The sequence below is a fragment of the Ursus maritimus genome, unplaced genomic scaffold, assembly GCF_017311325.1.
Source record: "Ursus maritimus isolate PB19 unplaced genomic scaffold, ASM1731132v1 scaffold_21, whole genome shotgun sequence".
In the NCBI taxonomy this organism is placed as follows: Eukaryota; Metazoa; Chordata; class Mammalia; order Carnivora; family Ursidae; genus Ursus; species Ursus maritimus.
In genome coordinates, this window is record NW_024424564.1 from 12,883,406 (window position 1) to 12,900,009 (window position 16,604).

The 16,604-nt window shown below is 40.6% G+C and overlaps 1 protein-coding gene across 1 annotated transcript in view; it reads left to right on the top strand.

Moving 5' to 3' along the window:
• The window catches only part of LGR5 (leucine rich repeat containing G protein-coupled receptor 5), a 123,450-nt gene that overhangs the window by 37,397 nt on the left and 69,449 nt on the right, over positions 1 to 16,604 (top strand). The window lies entirely within an intron of this gene.

Sequence of the window (16,604 nt, forward strand, 5' to 3'; positions counted from 1 at the left end):
TCAGCTTAATCATCAATAGGCACTTGTTGAATTCCCACATCAGATTCAGTGCCTTTAACAAGATTCATTGTAAAAATACAAGCCTGGGCTTTCTCTTTTTGAAGTTTCCCCATTTTTTCCTCTTCCATCTTTTCTCAGTTAATAATTATACCTTTGATGTAGCTTATACTGACATTTTGAATCTCTAATGATATATGTAGTCACACTTGGTCTAACATATTATACTTATTTTTACTTTTTTTTAAGCTTTGTAACTCATTAACCAGTAACAACAAATAATTATGCCTTTGGTTGTTTTTAAAAGTTCATCAGTGACTTATTGGCTCTCGAGGCACCTCGAGCATGTAAATGAATGTTCCGCAGCAAGTGCTTAAGAAGGGCAGACAGTTGCCTTTATTGGAGACACTGGGGAAGGTAAACAGCTAAACCACGGGACTGGTAGCAAAAATGAAGTCTTCCAGTTTTCTCCCATTAGTTCAGCATTCGATCTGTTCAATGCTGAGTGTCTGAGGTTTTAAAATCTCTCTTCTCTAATCATTGACTCTGCTTCCACTCCTGGAATCGTGGTTAAGTTGAGTGGGAAAACAGTTTATCAAATGGAAGAGTGTCTCCTTAGAGCTGGCCCAGCCGTCCCAGAGAGAAATGAAGACAAACATTAAGCTAGCAGATTATTCCCCTCGCAGAATTGAAAAGTGCCACCACCATGTGAAGATACGTTTTGTCTTTCATCTTTTGAATGCAAGCAGCAGTCTGATGTGGTGTTCAGAGGGTTATTTTAGCTTAAAGAAAAGGAATGCTTAACTCAAACTCTTGGGTAGTTGAATTCAATTGAGAGTCTATCTTGTAGCATTTGTTCTTTTGGAGAACTACGTTTCTGTTTTTACTACTTTGTTTGGAGTTTAAAATGCTTAAAAGCATTGCAAAAATAACAGGAGCTCATTAAGTATTAAGTAGGCACTTCAAAGGATCTCAGAATATGCTTTATAAATATTTCATTCACATTCCCCACATCACTGAAGTAACGATAAAGATTTTTCCATTTGGTGGGAGGAAAAATTCAATTTAGGGAGAAGTTGGTCTCTGCAGGTTCAGATGCTGTTCAATAGCAAAATAAAAATATAGTCTGTGCCCCATTTAAAATGCAGTCATGTTTCTACATCTTCCACACTCAGCTAGACTCTAACTCAAAAATTAGTCAGCAAGACTTATTGAGTCTCTTATCTTTTCCTGTCCACTGTTCATTAATGTCTTTCTGATAAATAGATTAGCATTTATAGTAATGTTATTTTTTAAAGTTTTTTTTTAAATGCTGTGGCCAACTGTTTATAGGAAACGCAAAGCAGACCCAGTATTCTTTAATCTGCTTGCTGTACTCTCCTCGGAGACCCACAAAAACATACTAAGTAAAAATAATCCTCCCAGAAATAAGAAAGGAGAGGAAGAATGCCAGAGAATGCAGCGTTCATTCAACTGGTCAGTCACTCAACAAGACTATTTATTGATTGTCAACCGTGTGCCAGACGCTGTGCTAAAAGCTGGTGATTAACACACCCTGCCTTCATGGCATTCAAGAAAGGAAGACAGGAGAGTAAATAAAGATGTGACCACAAACTATTCTAAGTGGAAAGAATGGTGGTGGGAGGTAGGGAGAGGGGGAAGGAGGCAGGGGTGGGCAGGAAGAAGAGCAGGGAAAGGTGGGAAAGGACCTATTCTGGATTGGAAGACCAAGAGGAACATCTGAAAAAGTGATAATTTAAGAAGGAAGAGGAGCCAGCCTTTGGAAGGGATGGTGACATGCAGATGAGCCTCGTGGGTGCAGGTGCACGGACAGGACAGGCCCGAGGGAGAAAGCCCTTGGGATATGGGAGAGCCGCACAGTGACAGCTGCGCCCTGAGCACGGTGAGCCGGAGGACAGAGAGTCAGGACAAGCATGGAGGGTGAGGCGCTCGGGGCCTGTCAGCCATGCTAAGGCATTTGGGTTTAATCTAAGAGCGAGCAGGAATCCATTGGAAGATTTCAGGTTGTGCCAGGGAATTATCTAATTCTGTTTTGAAAAGCTAAGTTTGGCCTCCGTGTGGAGCATCTGTGGAGGGGGCCAGGAATAGAAGCAAGAAGGGGAAGAGCGCTTAGCGATGAGGACTGAGTGGGACCTAGACAGGCTGCTGTGACTGGGAGGTGATGGCTGCTTCCCCTGGACCAGCCTTGCGCCAGGCCCTTGACATGGAGCCTCTCTAGTCTGCACAACTCTAGCAAAGCCCGGGCGCCCGAAACCACAGGACAAGATTCCTCCAAAGCCCTTCCCCGAACAGCAAGTTCACTAGAAATATGCTGCCTCTGTCGATCTAAAAAGCAAAACCTCAGGACGCAACGGGAGAATAAAAAATAGTCTGGTGTGACTGGAACAGAGTCGGCAGTTGGTCCCCAATTTACAATGGTTGGACTTAGTGATTTTGCGACTTTACGATGGTGCAAAAGCAACACACATTTAGTAGAAACCACACTTGGAGTTTTGAATTTTGCTCCTTCCCATGCTGGCAACGTGCGGTACAGTCTTCTCTTGTGATGCTGGCAGTGGCAGCCACCCAGTCAGCCCCGCGATCACGAGGGTTGGCGACCCACACACTTGACCATTCTGTTTCTCACTGTCAGTACAGTAGCCAATAATCGCATGAGATGGTCAACACTTGGTTGTAAAGTAGGGTCCGTGTGAGATGATTTTGCTCAGCCATAGGCTGCTGTAAGTGTTCTGAGCACATTTAAGGTAGGGTAGGCTAAGCTGTGATGTTCAGTAGGTTAAGTGCGTTAAATGCATTTTGACTTACAGTATTTTCAACTTAGGGTAGGTTTATTAGGATGTAACTCCATCATAAGTGAAGGAAGACCTGTATTTGGAAAGGTTTAGAGAGGTAAACGTAATCCAGCAGATTAGGACTGGACCATGGGAACTTCAACCGACAACCAGGGAAGCCCTCTCCAGTGCCCAACACTGAGCCAAGGGCACACACCTACCTCACCTCATTGAATCCTCACCACGGCAGCATGAAAGAGGTGTTACGATAAAACATTAAGAAATTAAGGCCACAAAAGCAAAAAAGTGACAGAATCTTAACAGCAAGGGGACAGAATCATCACTTGAGACCCCGACATCTTTTCAAATCTGTAACCCATTTTCCTTTCCACATACCACAGCTAGATAACAGTATTTAGGCTCCATTTTGCAAATGATGGACAACCAGCGAAGGCTTTTTGAACCCATGGGGTAGGTAGCATGATGGATCAGATCTGCCTTTTTAAATAACAACCCAGATTCTTTGCATGTGCTCCACGATATTAGATGGAATATGGGTGGAAAAGAGATTTCATCCTGCTGGCAAGGAAGGATCCCTTAGTCACACCATGTTAATTGCAAGATATTTCAGCATCTTGCTTACCGCACAGAGCAAAAAAAACCAAAATAGAACAAAACAACAACAATGGGAATTTCTGCCTGGGTGGAATAAAATAGGTCTAGTTCCTTTAATCAAAGCTTTTGAAAGATTTTCTTTGAAACATTGCCTTAAGAGTCTTTTCAATGTAATGATCATGGACCCATTAGGCACAGCCACAGGCCCAAAATTACACACACACACACACACACACACTGTGTCTCATAGCTTTTTACTTTACTTTTTCTTGTATATTTTTGTTGTCCAGTAATTAAGTAATGAAATTATCTGCTAAAAGGCATTTATGGTGTGAAAGAGGAGTAGGGAGGGAAGGTTTTTCCAAATTTCCTCTTCTGAAGAAAAAAGGCATTAGAAACTTACTTTTTCTGGGGTGCCCGGGTGCTTAGATGGCTAAGTGTCTGCCTTCGGCTCAGGTCACGATCCCATCGTCCTGGGATTGTATCCCACATCGGGCTCCTGGCTCAGTGGGGAGTCTGCTTCTCCCTCTCCCTCATGCTCTCTCTCTGTATCTGTCTCAAATAAATAAATAAAATCCTTTAAAAAAAAAACAAAGGAAAGAAAGAAACTTACTTTTTCTGTCATTGCCAAAGGCAAAACGAATAGTCCCCTGTGTGTAATTCATGTGTGCTAGTTCAGTGATTCTCAGGGGCGATTTGACCCTAGGGAACTTACATTTGGCAATGTCTGTACATTCGCTTTTCAAGGCCGCCATAACAAAGCACCACTGACCGGATGGCTTAAACAACAGAAATTTATGTTCTCACGCTTCTGGAGGCTGGGAAATCCGAGATCAAGGTGTTAGCAGCGTTATTTTCTTCTGAGGCCTTTCTCCTTGGCTTGTGGTTGGCTGTCTTTTCCCTGTGTCTTCACATGGTCTTCCCTTTGTCCCTATGTCCAAATGACCTCTTCTCCTCAGGACACCAGTCGTAGCAGAACAGGATCCACCCTAAAGACCTCATTTTTACTTAATTGCCTCTTTAAAGTCTCTCTCTCCAAATCAGTCACATTCTGAGTTATGGAGCATTAGAACTTCCATACAAATGGGGGGGGGTGGAATATAATTCACCCCATAACAGTCAATACAAGTTCTTGGTTATGCCAGCTGGAGGAGTGGAGGTGCTCCTGACATCTAGTCGGGAGACCAGGAATGCTGCTCAACGCCTTACAATGCACAGGAAAGCCCCCCACAGCAAAAAGAATCATCAAGCCCCAAATGTCAATAGTGTCAAGATGGAAAAACCCTGTTCTAATTCCAAAGTCGGTTGTTTGATTTTTTACTAAGTGTAAGGAAAAACAGAATATATTAGTCACATGAACATTACAATTGTAAATGATAGCTCAGTCTTAATTAGGACTCCACGAATCTCCATATTCAACTATCTCACACAGAGAGCAATTTGTGGCATGAACGAGCTTCGTAAACTGTTTAGACAAATAAGTGGAGTTATTGTTAAAAGAAAAAAAGGAAGCACAGTATAAAATATTAGCTCCTTTATCCTTCAGGGGAAAAAAAATCAAGATAACTCTGGATGGACTGGGAAGGGGGAAAGAATGAAGGCAGAGAGGACCATTAAGATCTCATTGCAATTGCTTGACCTCTCTTCCCGGATAAGTGAAAGGCCCAGGGTTCTGACTGGAATTCTAAGATCTGGGGCAGGGAGCGAAATGGACCAGGGACTGCTCACCATGGAGCCAAAAAGAATCCAAGAGTTAATATCCAAAAGCTAAATGGAAGCAGAGTCGATGGGCCGGAGAGGTCTTCTCAAATAGAGTCACTCCCAGGGGCTGGCCAAGAGGTAAAAGCAGCCAGAGATGCCACACAAAGTTGTGAACCGTAGAGGAGACTTTCCCCGAGACCCCTTCTTACATACGTGGTACTTAAGAGTCAAAATGTCAAGCAAATGTTAAGACCTGAACTTAAGCTATGGCAGGAAATTAGATCATGGATTCCAGTATACAGTGTAGCTGCAAAGGGCTGATCCCACAAGCTTTAGAGTCAGATGGACCGAGTTCAGACCTTGCTTGGCTCTGCCACTTTACTGCTGGTGTCATCCCAGGAAAGCTCAAGTTATGTGTGTCTCTGTTTCTTCATCTATAAAATGGGTTGTTATCTGAAGATTCATTACACTGTATGTGTGTGTGCATGTGTGTATGTGAAAGAGAATGAGAGAGAGAGAAATCCTAGTTACTATGATTGGGCACAGACAGGTGTTAGGGAGAGAACACCAGTGGTGGGAAGAAGCGAAGGGAGAGGGAGAAGCAGACTCCCCACTGAGCCGGGCGCTCCTCCTGAGGCTCGACATGGGGCTTGATCCCAGGACCCAGAGATCATGACCTGAGCCAAAGACAGATGCTTATTAACCATCTGAGCCACCCAGGCGCCCCAACATTTGACTTCTTAAATCTGCTTTCCCACCTCATTGCCAACCTTGTCACGTTTGCTTCCTACGGGTAATTTGCTGCAATGGATTTCAAAACAAAATAAAACCCCACCAAGAATGCCCAAGTAAAGAATACTTCCCTTCTGATCGAGACCTTTTCCTCTGAGAAAAGTGCATAAACATTCATGACTGACTTTGTGGGCTTCTAATTCTGACAGTTGTAAAAGGGTTTGGTTTGTTGTAATTTCTCTTTCTTAGTCCATTTGTTTTTGTTTTGTTTTGTCTGCTTGCTTATTTCTCTATTTGGGGTGTGTTCTGAATTTTTAGGTAAGTGGTCCACTCACAGATAACTACATCTATTGGGATGTCTAAATGAGGTGTCTGTCCGATTGGATAGGGGTCCCAAATGTGGTGCCACTAACTATTGGGTGGAAGCCAAGGGGCCGGAAAGGATTCACCTGAGGCAGAATAAAGGAGATGGAATGTATTGAATACACTGCAAGGGAGCGGAGGGCAGGACAGGGAGGGAGAGGCTGTCGCCAGGAGGCAGTGGGAGGGGGCTGTTTTTAAGGGGAGAAGGTGAGATGGTATGAAATTCTCCCTTTTTTGATAACTGTGCCTGGTTTTAAGTAGCCCATTGGTCAGTTAGGGCCCCTGGATATTTTGAGGTGGGTCCCTTGATGGGCCTGTCAGTACTCAGCCAGGGGGCGCTATGGGTTCCTTTCTACATTCCATCGCTCAAGGCTGTTTGCCTACAAGTGGCCTCTACATCTATCTCTTCTCTTGTTATTCACAAAATATAAATAAGGTACAAGACTACCCAGTCACATTAACTATGTCTGTCTATTAGATCAGGGTGACAATGTAAAATTTTTCAAATGAGCTTTGCTTCGAGGTTCTGTCTTTCCAAGTTTTCTATTAAAAATTTAATTAAGCAAAGGACCCATACATAAGTAGATAAGCACGCTATTTCTGAACATTTTTTAAATTATACTATAATGTTAAAAAGATTTTTCAAGATAAGCTAATACCAATAAGCTAACATTTCTCCACTCCTGTTACATCTGTACAGGTACGAGTTTTCATGTGTAAAAACATGAAGAGATTCTATGTTATAATAATAATCATAGCAAACTATGCAGTGCTTATAATATGCCCAGTACTACTTAAGTGCTTTCCATAAATTCGCTCCATTATTTCTCACAACAATTCTATAAAGCAGATGCTATTATTATCACTGTTTCACAGATTAGGTAACTGAGGCACAGAGATGTTAAATAACTTGCTCAAGGTTATTCAGCTCAGAAATAGCAAATATCTTGCCAACTCAAACTAAGGCAGGATTGCTCCAGAATACAGTCTCCTAATTATTACACTGCCAGCTATTTCAAAGAATACCGTTGAAACCTCAGGAAAAATAATAACATTAGAAAAGAAATGAAGAAATTATTAGTCTTTCTTTACATATAAACGAATTGTTTCACTTACAACCTGTAAGTTTTATTTTTAACTTAAAGGTCATCAAATAAAATATTCTTCTGGTGTTTTGCACAAAAGGGTATCCTGATGGCCGAAAGTCATATGAAAAGGTATTCAACTCTCCTGGACATGAGGGAAATGCAAATTAAAACCACAGTGAAATACCATTGTACATTTAGTGAAAATGACTAAGATTTAATAGAGAAATAACGCTGATTTTGATGATAATAAGTGGAGAAAAACAGGTGTGAAACTATTGGAATTCTCATACGCTACTGGTGAAAGTATGACTCAACACAACCACTTTAGAAAACTGCTTGGCAGGATCTATTAAAGGTGAATATATGCATGCCCCAAGACCCCGCAGTTCTACTCCTAGATATATACCCAACAGAAATGCACACATTTCTCACATATACCCGGCAAGATATATACACACCCAACAGAAATACACACATTGCGTATATGCTCAACAAAAGACATATTTAAGAGTGTTTATGGCAGCACTACTCATCATAGACACAAACCGACCCAAAGGTCCGTTAACAGTTGAGTTGTGGTATAATAATAAAACGAGATACTATCTTGAATCGAGAAGGAATAAACTATCACTACATGCAACACATGGATAAATCTCATAAACGTAAGAGTGGAAGAAGCTAGGAAAACACAAACAACTCTGCTGTGTATTACTAAGTGAACGAAGCCAGTCTGAAAAGGCTACATACCGTACGATTTCAACTATGTAATATTCTGGAAAAGGAAAAACAATGGAGACAATGGAAGGTTCAGGATTGCCAGCGTTGGGAGGGGGAATGGGAGGATACACAGATGGAGTACAGAGGATTTTTAAGTAGTGGAAATGCTCTGTATGGTGTTATAATGGTGGGTACATTTGTCCAAACCCATAGCTTGTACAACAGCAAGCGTGAACCCTCATGTAAACTACAAAGTTTGGATGATCATGACATGTCAATAGGTTCATCAGTTGTAACAAATATACCACTCTGGTGGGGAATGTGGATAGCGGGGGAGGCTGTGCACGTGGGGGCGCAAGACGTATATGGGAAATCTCTATAGCTTCCTCTTAATTTTGCTGTGAACCCAAAACCGCTCTAAAAAATAAAATGTGTTAAAAAAAAAAAAGAACTATGCACTGTATGATTCCATTTATAGAAAGATCGAAACCAAGCAAAACTTATGAAGTGTCGGAAGTCAGCAGACTGGTTCCCTTTGAGGGAGAAGTGGGTGGAAGCGAACATAAGGGAGCTTCTGAGGCAATGATTATGTTCTATTTCTGGATTTATGCTCATTTGTGAAGGTATGTTCACACTGAAAATTCACTGGGCTGGACACTTACGATTTGTTCATTTTCCCATATATGTTACACTTCAGTAAAAAATGTTTTTCAAAGATATATTGTTTTGGAGTTAATAACATGAGAAAAGTATGTGGAAATAACATTATTCATACTATCATAAAATGCTACTCAAACCTGCACCTTTTCTTTTGAAGTTCTCAGGACGGCTTATCTCTAGAAGCATATTTGAAAAGTGATGAATTAAAAAGTGCTGGAATGGCTCCAGCCTGGATCCATTGTTAACAAAGGTATCTGGCAGAAAGCTAAATGCTACTGGATCTCCCAAGACAAATTTAAAATGATTGTACTTAGAAGAAATGGGAATTGCACTGTGCTGCTAAAGAAGAAAATATTTGTCTTCAACTGTGGCTGAGATTAAAGAACCATTTTGGTGGTTGTTTTCTTAATTTAATAGTCACACTATAAGGAATGGCCTCTTTGTTCACTGATTCCTGTACCGAGTCTCAAATACAAACAGTACAGCTGGATTTTAAGATGGTGGACTAAGGACCTAATGCCATCATTCCTCCCACAACAAATCCATAGAAATGACAGGAAAGATATTTTAGCAGGAGAAAGAGGAGAAAAGGAAAAGTAGAAAGAAAGAAGAGGTAAAGAAAAGGAAGAAGAAAAAGGAGTAGGAGGGGAAGAGGGGGAAAGGAGAAGCAATAGCAGCTGCGTAGAGATACTTGAATATGGGGGTAGAAGGGGAACTTTCAATGGACGAGAATCTTTGAGGAATCTCTAGGACAGAAAGCAAATAAGGCTGACTGAAGAGAGAAACCATAATACCAATTCTGAGCGAAAATCACTGCGGAAGGTGGGTATACACAAAGTGGGTTTTGTTCCCAGTAGTGTTTCATACTAGAAGTGTTATATACCTCACACTTAGAAACAATGTAGCCATTTGATGAGAAACGTGATTTTTTTTTTAAATGGATTGGTTAAGATCCGTCTGCTCACTTATAGGAAGGCTGCAGTAAAAGAGAGTTCAATTCAGCGTTCACTGAGTATCTTCTATATGGCAAGACTCAGCTAGACACTAGAAGTATACTATAATGGGAAAAAAAAAAACCAATGACCATGAGGAGTCACAGCCTACTGTAGGATATAGACACATAAACATATCACTTCAATATGATGCCATTAAATGTATGTCGTGATATGGGAGGACAGAGGGCAAATCACTTACCCTAACCTTACAGGTGGGAGAAGGCTTCCTGGAGGAGATGACACCCTACCTGAGTCTTGAATAATGAATGAAAATCAATATGCCAGAGTCGTGAAGCATTGGTGTGCTGCACAATGGAGCTTGTGTGCAATACTAACAAATGTGGATTTCATCTGGAAAATGATAGTAACTGAAAGGTTTTAGGTAGGGTGGAGATTTGCCTAATTCTGCATTTTTGGATGGATCTCTCTAGCCATTAGAGGGTGGGCCTAAGGGGATAAGACTAATAGCAGGCAACCACGGCGTGGGGAGGCAATTTCAGATGACTGGGGCAGAGATGGTGAGTACCTGCAGCAGGGAAGAGGAGAGAGAGAGGAAAAGAGACAGGTAAGAGAAGACAGGAAAAAAAAGAAGACTTGAATAATATCTAAGATTTGGGCTTTTCTGGCAGGAAGATGGTAATGGCACTAATTAGAAACTGGCACTACAGAAAAAGAAACAAATTTGGAATAGGAAATAATTATTTCCATTTTGAACATGGTGCATGTTCATGCATGGTGCGTTCCTGCAAGATTGCTGACTGGACATATGCAGAAGGAAATTAGATATATGGGTCTGAAATTTAGGAGAGAGGGATTAAAACTATGGTTCTGAAATTTAGGAGAGAGGGATTAAGATTTAGGAGAGAGGGATTAAGACTAGGATGTGGGGAGTTATGGGCATCTAAGAGATACTTAAACCCATGAAAGTAAGTAACAGTCTCCAAGAAGAAAGGGCAGAGATTGAAGAGCACTAGGCCAAGGGCAAAACTCCAGAGAACACTGACATTTAAGGGATAAATAGAATAAAATCCCACAAAGGAGCCTATAAAGTAGAAAGGTTGGAAAGTATGGAAAGAATCCTGAGAGAATGATGACTTGGAAACCAATGAAGTATAGAGTTTCCAGAAAGAGCAAATCTAATGCAGGAGAGAGGCCCAGTAAGTCCTGTGTTCGTTAAATTTGACAGTATGGAGGTCACCATTTCTTTGGCAAGAGCAATTTCATTGGAGTGTAGGGATGGAAGTCTGTGTGTTGTGGGTTGGAAAGGGAATGGTAAGTGGAGACTACAATTGTAGACTATAAACAACCCCGAAGGGAATGAGAAAGACTGAGCAGCAGGTAAAGGAAGACATGGGTTGAAACATACTGCTTCCCGTCTGTTTTAGTAGTGGGAAAGACTTGACTCTGTTTATACATTGAAAGGGAAGAAGAATAGGTAAAAAAGAGAGGAAGTAGAAGGAATTATTCATGAGTAATGAGCTCTAGCATCCTAGAGGGGTTGGGACCTATAAGCAGGATAAGCAAGCAGGAAAGTATGGGTATAGTAAGCAGGGGACAAAAAAGAACAAAAAATGGGTTGTATTTCATGTTTGGTGGTCTAAAGAATCTCCGTTGTTTTCATGAAGTAAGAAGGAAGGTGTCCCATGATGGGATTCATTGTTGACTAAGAGGTTTGAGGCAAGTGGTAAAGATTGGCCACAGTTCCTATGGGAGTAAATTGAGCAATCACAAATAACAGGATTGTGCAGCAGTGTTGAGAACCCACAAAGACCGTGAATTTATAATCACTAGTCTGCACATTTGTGAGTTTCTCTTTTCTAGTAGCACTCAGTACCCTGGGATAGGAACAGAGAAAATGAATTCTGGTGTTTTTCCAGAGCTGGGATTTTGCCAGGAGAATAAACAAAAGCCAAGGGACCAGGGGGTGGAGGGTGTTGGTGAGGTAGTGATCCAGGTGACCAATGTGTGATCTAAGCTAGGTTCTTAGGCTAAGACAAAGCTTTAATACTGGAAGTGTCAGAGGACTAGAGATTGAAATAGAAGACTAAGCTGGAAAGACAAAAGACTGTCAGAAACACAAGGATCTGTAAAGCTAGATCTTGAATGGGGGCGAGGGGAGGGTGGGGGAGCACAGGAGCAGGAATTTGGAAATAGAGAGGAATTACATGTGTAAAGACAGATGCAAAGGGGAACAGCAAGAATTTCGGTTGTATAAGTGGACCACACATTACTTAGAGCAAAGTGACATAAATCAAGGTGGAAACATACATTAGACCAGATCGTGAAGAGCCTAAATAGTTTAGGCATTCGTTCCTCTAAGGAGCCTGGAGCCAGCAGAAGTTCTCAGATGGAGGAGGTCCATATGGCTACAGCTGTGAGGTTTGCCCTGCACAGGGACTCCTCTGTGGGGGCTGAACTCCAGGCCAAGCTCTGCTTGCAAACCATTCACCTTGTTCTGCTGCTTGAGTGTAAAGAAGATCTTTTCTGTAATTCACCATGCCCACCTCCAGAAGAGGCCCCTTTTCCTGGGGATGTACCTGAGGGGTTGTCTTTCTTATTGGCCAACAGTGGCTCTGAGTGGAGTGACAATCAGATAAATGGGCTTTTCAAGGTGACCTCTCTGGCCATGGTATAGAAGATGACCTAGACACAGTATGAAGAGACACAGTAAGCACGGAGAGCAGGACGGTTATCCGCATAACAAGGATCTGACCAAAGGTAGCAGCCAAGAAGAAGGAAGGGAGGCCAGATCCAGAAGAAAGCTATAGAATTAATACTGGGCGTCTTAAGGACATAGGAAGAGCAGGAAAGGGAAAAGTTGAAGATGACTTGGATTGAATCTCCACTGTGTTCCTAGACCTGCCCACAGTTAACGCTCAACTCACATTTGTCAAATGAAGAAAAACAATAGAGCTGCAAGCAACAAAGACATTTGCAAGAGAGAGAGATACTGTCTGCTTGGACAGAACTCTGTTTCTAGGAAACAATTAGGCCTCCTAAACTCTGAGTGAGTCGTAGAGCTCAGAGCCCTCACCCGGGAATTTAGGGTTGCTCCTGTGCAGTGGTTCTAAGCGTTGCCTGAACATTCAAATCACTGGAGAAGGTTTTAAACATCCCAGTGTCCATACTGGACCAATCAACTCAGGCACTCTGGGGATGTGACCCAGACATCAATATTCCATACAGCTCCTGAGGTGATTCCAGTATAGAGTCAGCTGTTCCCATAGAGCTCTGCAACCCCCGTTCGAGATTTCCAGACACGGTCATTAACACAGCATCGGCAAGAGCAGGGTCAGAGACAGGGCAGAATGGTTGAACATATTTGACCATCTTGTCACAATGAATCCTCCAATGTCTTATGAAATCTTTGTACATAGTGACCACTTCTTCAAAATTAATTCCAACATCTTGGCAAAAGATGAAAAAATTAAAGAGATCCACTACATTGTTTCACAAATGTTAGGAAACTGAATCATGGGCAAAAATGTGGTGCAACATGGGGCCACCTTTTAAAATCATAGTTTAAAAAATCAATAATGTACAGGTTTGGAAATTATTTTACAACCTCCTGATTTGCTGCTAAGGTTGTATGTGTTCCACGTGTCAGAAAGACCAAATACTAAAAAGAAAAGTTTACAAATAATTTAAATAAGAAAGAGAGTATTTTTGTACAGAGTTTTAATGTTCTCATTCTATCATTTTTAACTCAAAATTGACATAAAGGCAAAAAGAGCATTGCTAATCAAAAAGGGGTCCGGGGACATGTACTGCCCAGGACATGGCTGTTTTTTACTGATCCACAACACATAAGAATTTGAGAGTAAATGTTTAGAAACTTTTATAGTAATTGAATAATCTATGTTGAACCACATAAAAAATATTGAGCTCCTATTTTATGCATTTTAGTGTTTTTATTTCCCTTTTCTAGTAATTAATTTTATTTTTTTAAATTATAAACCCACAGCAAATTCAAAATTTTTATAAATTGGTCTTTCACTGTGGATAGTTTAGTTTGGGAAGCCAGAGGACCACTATTCCATTTGAACATCAATGCAAAGGTGAGCACAGAATGAAAAAAGCAAATGCAGACAAATTCCTTTTTACCTTATCTGCTTTGAATTTATATTTTTAGAGGCCTATTTCATTTTACCTTAGATTGTTGATATGAAAAGTTATTTTCTGCTATAAGCTTATATGCATTGCTTAGAAGCTCTTTAAAAGAAAACAGACTTGGGGCACCTGGGTAGCTCAGTTGGTTAAGCATCCAACTCTTGGTTTCAGCTCAGGTCATGATCTTGTGGTTGTGAGATCGAGTCCCACATCGGGCTCTGCACTCAGTGTGGAGTAGCATGGAGTCTGCTTCAGATTCTCTCTTCCTTTCCCTCCCACTCCCTCTTTCTCTCTCTCTTAAATAAATAAATAAATAAATAAATAAATAAATAAAATCTTTAAACGAGAAAGCAGACTTATTAGAAAACAGGTGGTAAAGGAATGATTTAGCAATATTTGCTCATTTTCTAAGAGGAACCCCAACATCAGGTAACACAGAGAAGTTATTCATTCCTTTTGGGAAAGGGAGATGCTCCCCTTTTTAAGAAATAAGTCACTCTCTTTTGATTGGAAACAGCTAGCCAGAGTTCAATAGCGTAAACTATTAATGTAGAGACACCCCAGTTAAAATACAAGGAAGCCTGCCACACAGAGATTAATTCTCCCAAGACCATGCAGCTAGTGAATGGGGAGGTCAGGATTCAAACCCAAGACGCTATACCCTGACAGTGCCTTGCTCTTTCTGCCGTTTCGCCATAGAAAGTGTTCCAATGGGGACCCTGAGAGTGAAGGCTTATATAAGCGTCACTTCCAGGAACCTGAAGTAGGAGAATAAGTATTAAAATCATACGGAATGTTTATGAATCTCCTTGATATGTAAATTTCCTCCTTCGATTTAGAGCTTTCTGCATAGAGACAAGAGCGATGTTTGTCCCAAACTGATCTGCACATCACACAGAAAAATGTAAGAGGAGAGTGAACTTAGTGCTATCCGTATCTGGGTTGCTAACATGCTCCAAAAGCAAGCCACCTTGATTGTTTTAGGAAATCAGTGTGTTATCAATGAGAAATAAGTGAATACCTGAGAAATACCAAGTCTTTGCAGGGATTATATGGTCCCTGTGAAGAATCCAGAAACTTCATTGAATAATTTAATACATGTCTGTTTGGTGAACTAAACAACTTTGCTACTTCAGAGAAATATCTGCACAACAAATTTAAATTGCTAATCAGTTATTTGGCACCCTTACCTAAACAATGCCAGAAAACAATCCAGATTTTTAATATATGGAAATATAAATTTTTTTAGTGTATATTTTTGACATCATTTAGTTTTAGCTTGAGAATATAGCATGTTACTCAGCTATATAATTGTTCAATAACAGATATTAAAATTTATAAAATTTTTTTGCCATACTCTGAAACATTTAACTGAATATTTTATTTTCCTGTACATGCTAGTGACTTTTTAAAGAGTAAATGATCAGTCCCTCAATTCTTACCATCAGTGATTAAAAGTTAATATTTGATAAAGGAACCGAGCAATCCATACTGACATCAGCTGGTTGGACGCCATGGGTGTGGCCACTTAAATAACAGGAATAATCCGGATTTTTTTAAAAGTTCATGGGTGAAATAGGTGAAGGTGGTCAAAAGATACAAATTTCCAATTATACCCTAAATAAGTCCTGGGGATGTAATGTACAGCAGGGCAAATATAGTTAACAATTCTGTATTATTTGAAAGTTGCTAAAAGAGTAAATCTTTAGAGTTCTCATCACAAGAAAAAAATGTAACTACATGTGGTGATGAATGTTAGCTAAACTTATCGCGGTAATCATTTCGCAATATATACATATGTCACATCATTATGTTGTACACCTAAAATCAATACAATGTCATATGCCAATTAAGTCCATTTTAAAAATAATAAATAAAAAGAAGCTCATTGTCTTATCCTGAGATAAGTTTTAAGTATGCACACCCGATCTGAGACTGTAATGAATTCTGAATATAATCTGAACCTTCAGGTTTGAGCACTGAGTCATGTTTTAAGTCAGCCTTCAACCGACTCTCACATTAAGCCTTAGCTGGTCTTGATGACAGTCTGTCCTGCCGCCGGTCTTTTGTCCTCTGAGATACAGATGGCATGTATCAATGATGCTGTAGGGTTATGTGGGAGACAGTCAAGAAATAGAAAAGTAAAAACAGAATAAAATCTAATTACACGGAGTTTCCCTTAAAACAAAAATTGATTGAGTTCTGCCCAAAGTGGCTTGTTGTTTCCTGTGCCAGGAACTACTGTGCAGGCCCAGCAGGAAGTGTGCTACAGAGCGGGATCACATTACACCCTTGTTTTATGGTTCATTTCACTTATTTAATGCAATCCGAGAACCTGCAAAGAGAACATGTTAGAAGGAGGGAATAGGCTTTTTGTCTTGTTTTGTTTTGTTTTTTTAAGTTTCTTTGAATCAAAACATTTGTTTTTACAGGGTGCTTATAGCCCCACAGAAGCAGGACTTGCAGAGTTGCATGGGGAAGACATTTCTCTTTGTCACAAAATTCAGAGCAAGCCATGAAGTTGGGTTACGTCTAGGGTTGAGTTATGTCTGTTTCCTTTGCCGTCCTACTCTCATAATTTTAGACATGAAGTATTGCAACCATGCCCATGAATGGTCTAAATCATTTTGAATTCATATAAGCTCCTCCTAGTGTTTCTAATTTGATAGAGAGCCCAAGATGGGTGGGGGCAGGGGGGGTAAGGAATACAATTAAGATGCAAAAGAGCGATTCATTTGTCAAGCAAAAGAATGAGTTCATTCGGCTGTATTGCTTGAAAATGTGTGAAGTGAACAGCTGGATTCCCTTGTGGTGGCATACACCGCTCCTCACAT